The sequence below is a fragment of the Miscanthus floridulus genome, chromosome 11 (assembly GCF_019320115.1).
Source record: "Miscanthus floridulus cultivar M001 chromosome 11, ASM1932011v1, whole genome shotgun sequence".
In the NCBI taxonomy this organism is placed as follows: domain Eukaryota; kingdom Viridiplantae; phylum Streptophyta; class Magnoliopsida; order Poales; family Poaceae; genus Miscanthus; species Miscanthus floridulus.
The window spans coordinates 99,705,868-99,714,706 of record NC_089590.1 but is presented as its reverse complement, the minus strand read 5'-3'; the positions used below and the strand labels follow the sequence as shown (position 1 = coordinate 99,714,706).

Genomic DNA, 8,839 nt, shown 5'->3' with positions numbered 1-8,839 from the left:
GATTACATGAATGAGAGCAAATTGCTAAATCTCAAGTTAACACCTCGAAATTATGGGCAACAAAGATCAAGACAACATTCTCGCTTCTCCCATTCTACACTAGTCTATTCTTTTTTTCCCTTTCTCTTCAAGTTGCCTTTTTCAATTTGTACCGAGTACAACTCTGTAAGTGAACGAAGAGCACCATCCATCTTCCACGCCTATCACCACAGGGCATTCCTTCTCCATTCACTCCCACCTTGTCACTACCATGGAGTGCCCCTAGGTTCATCCTCGTCCTCCTTGCCATCACCATGGGGCATCTCTTCATTATCTTCTTTCTCATTGCCATCGCCATTGAGTGCCTCTTCTTTGTCTTCTTCCTTCTTGTCATCACCATGACACTCTTCTTCGTCAAGTTTCTCCTTGCTTATCACCATGGAGCACTTCTTTCCCATCCTCTCCCACTTCTATGGTCGGTGTCTGACCTAATGGGTCATTCACTGAAGCATAAGGAGGCAATAAATTGTGTAGTAGAGCACCCCACTATTGACATTTACAATAGTAAGCTGTTACCGTTGTACATTGATTCCAATTTTAATCAAATAAAACATATCATAGAGATACATGAAGGGTATTGGTAAAAGGGAAAACATTGTGAAGCTGGTAAGACGAGGTGCTAAACAAGCACATATTACTCACTAGCCATCAATGCATGGTGGAGCCTCACCACTAACAAAGCATAGACCTAAGCATTTTTGAAACCGGGACAAAAAATCCTACCCACCATTGTCCCATGGTGAGTCAGGCCAAGCAGGTTGCCTGCTATTTTTATTAGGAAAACGAATAAAAGGAATATTTTAGGGTTGGGCCCGGATCAAGATTTTTTTCTAGGCAGTTAGACCTCAGCCAAGGCCCTATCCACTAAGGCTCATGGGTGGGCCAAAACCCTGTAGGCTTGGGCCAGGCCGGGCTCAATTTTCTCAGGTCTAACAAAGTGTAGGGATGATAAGATGTAAGCATCATATTCAAAAAGCAAGGCTTGCGATGGTAGGAACAAGGTCCAGCACCACTGGAGAAGGACAACGACATCAACTCAAAATAGGTCGATAGCAACAAAAAACAAACAAACCCTGAATCTATTTCACATTAGAGTATGGAAGGCCCTATCGCCTAGTCGGCTGACAGATGTGAGGGAGAGCGAAGTGGTAGAGAACTAGGGCAGTCGAGCGAGGGCACCGATGCATCGCTAGGAGGGTGCCTGAGCAGTCATGAATATGTACCTAGTGCAGGCTAGCTACTTAAGCAATCATCCTCTATCTCAGATCCGGCACATTGGCCAATGGGAATGCTACAACGGTGTGGTTGACTGAAGGAGGGGATGAGGGCTTGAATTGGAGCGGGGGCAATGGTGATTTTGCTACTACTGGGTCTACTCGAGTATGAAGAGAAGATGGGAAGAAGAGAGTTGGCAGATCGACAAGGAGATGAGCATGGGGAAAGGGAGAGTACAACAAGGTGATGACGGGTCGGTTATGGCCCAAAAGCACTGATGCACACCACTGTGTTGCCACACCACAACACTCATCTGGTAACAACATAAACAAAGCCCAAGTGGAAAGGAGGGTGATGGAGGTATCGAGGTTGAGGGAGGAAGAGAGGAAAACATAGTTTGACGCGTCTACATGGAGGCCACGAGCTGGCTTACTATAGGCAAAACGCATAAAGGGCATGCGACCCCCACAACCATGCCCATGGAGTGACCGAGGCGCTCCACACGGTGCGAGTGGCAATGCTCCAACGCTACTATGAGCCCGTGATGCAACATGGCTTCATCAAAACCATTAAGAGGCGACGACGAGGCCCACACTGCCCAATTAAAATGGATAGTGGACACACGGTCAGGCCTCACTAGATGAGCACACAAGACGTCCCTAGCAGCACATATCACACAAGTTATATGAACTTTCATCTGCACTAGACTAGTGCCTTGTCATTCATGAGCCACTAATGCATAACCCATGCCTCATCGCTAACCAAACTTAATAACTACAATTAGTAAGAGGATGCACTAGAACCAATCATTGATTGCATGAACCTAAGCATGTGTTTTGACTGGTGGGCCAGACAGTGGGAAGATGGGATGTGGTGAGCCTAGATTTCAAGGTGTTTGGTTCTAGGGCGAGAGGGATGGGACCATTCCCAAAGGAATATGCCGTCTAGACGCAGGAGCGTGGCCATCCCCTTAAATTGGGTGGACTATTCCAGTCACACATAGGACACATGTGGGCAAGCATAGTCGGTTGTGAGTGGGTCAACGAGTGCCACCACCACTATTGAGGAATAAGATGTTGGGAGAGGGGTGTGGAAAGTGAAGGGCACATAGGTGGCCCATGGGTATGGTCGTGGTAGTGGATAAGATGCTCTAGCTCATCAGTGATGGTGTGTATGTGTGTGGAGGAGGGGGGAAGCAGTTGGGGACGACAAGCCCATACCCATGCAATATGCCCACTCGTGAATATGAGGGCTAGCGTCGGCTATAGATATATGGCAATACCTGTTTGTGGGTGCGGATTAGGGGCATCGTCCACGGGCGCAGGTGGCAACTCAGAGGTGAGAGCCATGTGTGGGTGAGTTGCGGCCATATGGGAGTAGGTGGGCGGTGGCCTTGGAGTTGTGTGGTGACTTGAATGCATTTGTAAGAACTAAGCAATGGATGGGAAAGAACAAAGAGAAAAAAAGAGGGTGATGGGTGGGTCCCATGTGGGATCTCAATCCAAACACAAACATGAATGGTCCCGTCTCCCTAACCAAAATTATATGAGAAGATACCATCCCTAAAAACCTAGGACGAGACCACTCCAACCCACCGCGTCCCTCAAACCAAGCACCTAGTAACTTCACTAGTAACCAACAAACATAGTGGAAGCTAATGACAACAATTGGTAAATTAAACCAAACATGACTAGCTAAGAAATCATTGCCTCTTAACCCTTAAGATCCTATGAGTGCCCCTCCTACTTACTGGGCAAACACAAAAAAGAAGTGTGTGCACACACACATGTGGTGGTGGTGGTGGTTGGGGAGGACCCGAGCTCCCTAGGTCCCCTCCTCGTCAGGGTAAGATCCACCCTTCCTCCTACTTATGGAAATGCGATTGGAGATGTATCATGGCTTAGGTGATACTTCATTTATAAAACATTAAACTCATTTCTAGGAGGAGAATAATAGAAGGATCTCATATCATACCAAAAGTGACATAACTAAATAAAGTTTGTCAGTAAAAGTTCTATAGGTGCATTTAGCAAATACTGGAAATACTTACAAGCATGAAGTCTGGCATTCTTCCTCACATTGGTCTTTTGTTCCATCCATTTTCACTCTTCTTGCTAACCAAAGAGGCTGTAGCATGTTAAGATTGTTACTATACACACCAACAAGCAAGGTAAAAATTTGCAAGACTCAAAATAGTAAAGACCCCACCAAAAAAGAAAACAGGATGAGTGATAAGAACAATTATAGTGGAAGAAAAATTACCATGTCAACGCACCCATCAAAGGAGTACAAGTCGGTGACACTCATGGTTGGTTTGTAACAATCCATTATTTTTCTGTACTTAAAGTATTGTTCTGCAGCCATCAGTGAGCGGAACACCTTTTTTGTCACAGGATCTGTATAGTACTACAAAATCAAACAAAGAATGATAAGAAAACATAAATGAACTAGATATTTTGGAATGGGTGAGCTCTATGTTCAATCTAATTTACCCTATCTGTCCTAATGCCGCCACTGCATTTCTTAAATGTAGTTTCCTTAACCCATCCTGGCGGAAGACACGAGACGTTGAAATCAAGTTGAGCAATGATCTACATGTAATGTTGAATGTTAGTTCTTGAGAATGTTAAAGCATATAATATATAGCCACAATGTTATATATTTAAATGTAGAATATTTTAGCATGCCAATCCATACGTTATCTTTGTTGCTCGTGTCGTTGCAGTCTCCATCATTGGTAGATTCATCAGGGAGCTTGCCCTCATCTATGAGGCGCGTCACTTCAGCTTTTGATGTAATCCTCACTTTGGAAGACGGGTGAGCATAAACCTGGAAAAGAGAAACAATGCATCATATATTGGCCCCGTTCGCTTGTCTTAAAAATGGCTTGTTCGGCTTCTTTTTCCAGCCGGAACAGTATTTTTCTCTCACAACAATTCAGCCGGAACAGTGTTTTTCAGCCAGTTTCAGCCAAGTTTCAGACCAGCGAACGGGGCCAATACAAATATGAAAACATAAAGGAAAACCATTGCTCTTTCACCGATATAAGCTTCAAAACATTCAATCGCAATTATGTATGAAAACATGAATATTTGTTACTCTGAATTTAGGGTCAACTTCATGCAATTGCAACTTACCTCAATCTGTATTACATATATATAAGTCCTTGTAAACAAAATATATACTCCTATATTTAACTTAGTGGGCAGTGTTTATTAATTACTTTGCATAGTGGCCATGTAACACAAAATGCTTTATTTTCACTCACTAAAACTCCTTTACTAAGCTAGTACTAACACAAAATGGCGAAAAAAGAAGAAGTAAACACCTTTCTACATGGTGCGTGAGTCCTGGTAACATCATTTATTTCCTATATATTATACATGTTTACAATAACAACCGGAAGATACATGGGAGGCATATACATACAATAGTTTCCACCTCTTAATTAGCTAGCTTCCATTTTGTAATACAATACAACAGCTAATGTGTATCGATCTAGATCTCTTGCCCATAAAGCTAGCTAGAATGATCATATCCCTGCTGTAACTTTGACCGCAGTAAAATCCTATACCACTACATTCATGCATGCTTAGCTAGGAACATATATAATAATTACTAGTAACGTTTTCCAACTATGCATTCAGCAACAACAGACAAATTAAATATACAGCTAACAATAATCATTTAGTGCATCAAGAGAAGTTAAAGTTTGTTAGCCATGGAATCTTTTTTGTCCTTTTTATTACCTTGTACATCATCTTTCTCCCGTTCTCCCCTCCAGCAGCCCGCCTGATCTCGAGCAGCCACTTGTGATCCCCCCTGAGCCATGCGTACTTCCCCTGCACACACACGCGCACATGCATTCCGCAACGGTGATGAGATTCTGAATCCAATCTCAGCAAAGGCAATGCAAGGTGGACATCTACAACGAACTCGTGTGGTCAAACTCCTAGATTGTAGCTAGATAGATAGACGATATGCTTGATGAGTCACCTGCAGCGTGGTCTTGTCGTCGAGCGTGTTCTTTGCTTCGATGGCGCGCTGCAAGCCCCCGGAGGCGCAGTAGTCGAGCACCTCATTCTTGGTGCCGAAACTGATGCCGGTCACGGGGCAGATGAAGTTCTGCATATATACATATACATACATCCACACGGACGAACACGCAAGCGTAAAAGTTTAATTGTTTACACACACCAGATGTAGTAGAATTGTTGTAAAACCCTAGATAACTCGCACGCATCCAGGCCATTTCAAAATTTCTATATATGTAAGCCGGCCAGCGGCGCACGGGCCGGTCGACGAGTACACGAGGCGGCGCAGAGCCCCGCGCGCGCACATACAGGTTGCCCTGCCGGCGGCCGCCGTAAAACGCAAGGCGCGCTACGTGTACGTACAAGTGGTGCGACGGGGGCGCCTATGGCTACGAGCGAGAGATGATCATGGTCGATGAGTAACGGATGGACCTACCGTCGCCTGGAACGTGCCGTCTTCAAGGTAGCCCTCCATGCCGAAGCCGTCGGGAAGCCAATCCGGACTCGGGACATCTTCGTCTTCGGACCAATCCGCCGTCGGCGGCCACCCATGCTCGGCATCGGGGAGGACCGCGTCAACCGGCGGCGACACCGGCTTCTCCTCATCATCCGAGATGACGACGATTGGCGACGACGTCCTTGAACCACCAGCCATCTCCGTCGACCGCTCGCACGCGCCGGCCGCCGCTCGAAACTGAAGCTAAAGCCGTGCTCTCTGGATGGAAAGTAGAGGGTCGGAGCGTCGGGTGGCTCTGGTGTGACGGCAACGCGCCAGCCGGAGCCGTTTAAAAGGCGAGGAGAAGGGGAGTAGTGACTATCGTCCGTCAGCAGAGCCCGGGACCAGGGCATGCAGATGCCTTCTGTTTTGGTATTTTTGATGTATGTATATTGTATAGCAGTATATATCTGTAACAATTAATAAGTGCTATACTACAGCCGTATATAGCTGCAACAATTAATACGTGCTACTACAGACGTATACAGAATGTCATATTCTCAATTTTTTCTAGTGACATACCCCTCCACCTATAATTAATACTCCACCCGTTCTAAATTATATTTTTCTAGATTCATCTTTTTCCTATGCACCCAGATATATATTATGTCTAGATACATAGTAAAAGCTATGAATCTAAAAATGCCAAAACGTCTAATAATTTAGGGTAGAGGACATATAATGCATTCTAAGAATTTTAAATAATTCGAGAAAATACTCAAATGGAGCATGTAGCCATGGAATAAACTCACTTTAAAAGTTTCTCCTTAAATTATAATCTTATTTTTAACAAATTTTGCTAAATCATGGAACGCCATATTTGTTACACCAAATATATATATATGAAGCCTCTCGTCCAAGGAAGGGGGGGGGGGGGGGGGGGGGGGCTATCTGCTGCGGCGCGGCCTCCCCCGAAAATGAGCCTTCTCGAGGCTTCCTTGGCCTACAAGGAGCCCCCATCTGGAGAGGCTGATGAGTGGCCCTGACCTGTGGCTCGTGACGTCGGTTGTTGATCGGGCACTGGCCCAGGTGTGCGCTGGATAGGAGTCAGGCTTGTGCCACCGCCGCTCGGCGGTCCGGGGTCGTGACGAGCCCTGAGCAGCGGTTGCGGGTGTGTTTGGGCTCGCCCTAACTCCTTCCAAAGGGTACTCGCAAGTGTACCTGATGGGTATAGCCCCTAAGCCCCGAGCGATCTATAGTATCGGTCAGAGGGTCCACCAATCGGCTTTCTCTTTCTCTGGGACTTAACATAGCCGTCTATGTTAGACTCTCGTCGCCAGAGTATGTTGTTACGTGGCTTGAGTTTATTGGAGTAATTTGTCTTAGTGGATAGGAGAAAAGTCAAGGGCGTGAAGTGTAGTTCTCTGACACAAGTCTACTCATCCATTGATAGGAACTGTGGTGCTCTAAATGAATATCTCCAAAGTAAAGAGACATTGAGCCAATTTGACCTGATCCATGTTTAGACAATTATACTTGATTGTACAAACGTCTGAAATGAACCTTACATTCAGGTTGAATAGAGATAAGGTACACCTGGCCTGGTGAGAAGTTATTTGAATATGGACATTATTGGGTTAAATTTGGACATGCACCAATATCAACTACACTTCTAAAATCTCAGCTAACTCATTTACGATAAAATCTGGACAGCGTGTAGATGAGACCCAGTTGGAAAAAATGGAAATAAATATTCACAAATAATTTAGGGGTAATTTCTTATTTGGTCCTGGTTTAAAGTTGTCTTTCTTCTTTAGCCCTAAAACAAAATTTCTTACCTATTTGGCCTCACTCGAAGTTTTGTTTTTTAATCTGGCCTTACCGTCATCTCCCGCCTCTAACACCGTTAAGTGGCACATGAAAAGACCAAACTGCCCCTGAGACATTATGAGAAACCAAAGGTCACCCAGGCAGCATAACAACATAATTTTGAGCACTTTGAATCTAATTTTCATAACAAATATGTAAAAAATTTTGTTTCAGGGCCAAGAAAGAAAGACAACTTTAAACCAAGGCCAAATAAGAAATTTTCTCAATAATTTATTTGTTTCGGTCATGTTATTTCCTACTCATTCCAGCAACTCATCTGAGTGAACATGAAGATTTACTGAAACATAGAACCACTACCGGAGACGGCTTCTTTACCGAGTATTTTTTATCGGGCACTCGGTAAAGAGGCTGTTTGCCGAGTGTCAGAGAAAAAGCACTCGGCAAATAAATGGCACTCGATAAAAAGGTGGTTTGTCGAGTGCCGAACACTCGGCAAATAATAACACTCGGCAAAGACCAGATTTGCCAAGTGTCAAACAATAACACTCGGCAAAGGGCCGCCGCCGTTAACGGTCGGCAACCGCCGTTAATCCTTTGCCGAGTGTCTTCTCCTGACACTTGGCAAAGAGGCTCCTTTGTCGAGTGTTATTTTTTAGCACTCGGCAAACCATATTTTTTTTCACTTTTGTCCTCCAAACTTTTTCTGCAGTCCTCAGACAATACCTGGTACTCCATGTTCCAATGTGACACATTTCTCGAACTTTTTCTATATTTCTATAATTTATTTTATTTAATTGAATTTTCTTGGATAATTCAAATTATAACCGCTAGTCATTCGAATAATGAAAAAAATGAATGAAAAATGATATTCATGCTATTTAGTATAACGTGAGGCCGTATCCAGGAACAGACCACCAATTTCGAACATCTTATTCATGAAACATGACCACGAACTTGCGGTCGAGTTGTTTTTAAATTCTATAAAAAGCAAACCAAGTCCGAAAATCATGAAACTTGTCAAGATGTCAAGATATCATATGTGGAGGCTATGATAAAAATTGAGGAGGTTTCGCGCAAGTTGTTATGTACGATGCTTGCAAACCGAAGAATCTCCGAAGAAATTTCATGATTTCGTGAAGAGGCCGACGAGGTGGTAAGCATTGTACGTGACAAACTTACGCGAAACCTCCTCAATTTTTTATCATAGCCTCCACATATGATATCTTGATATCTTGACAAGTTTTATGATTTTTGGACTTCGTTTTCTTTTTATAGAATTTAAAAA

General features: G+C 44.0%; 1 pseudogene; it reads right to left on the bottom strand.

Moving 5' to 3' along the window:
- Positions 1 to 104: 104 nt before the first annotated feature.
- On the bottom strand, positions 105 to 5,943 carry LOC136492541 (uncharacterized; annotated as a pseudogene).
- Positions 5,944 to 8,839: the final 2,896 nt, after the last annotated feature.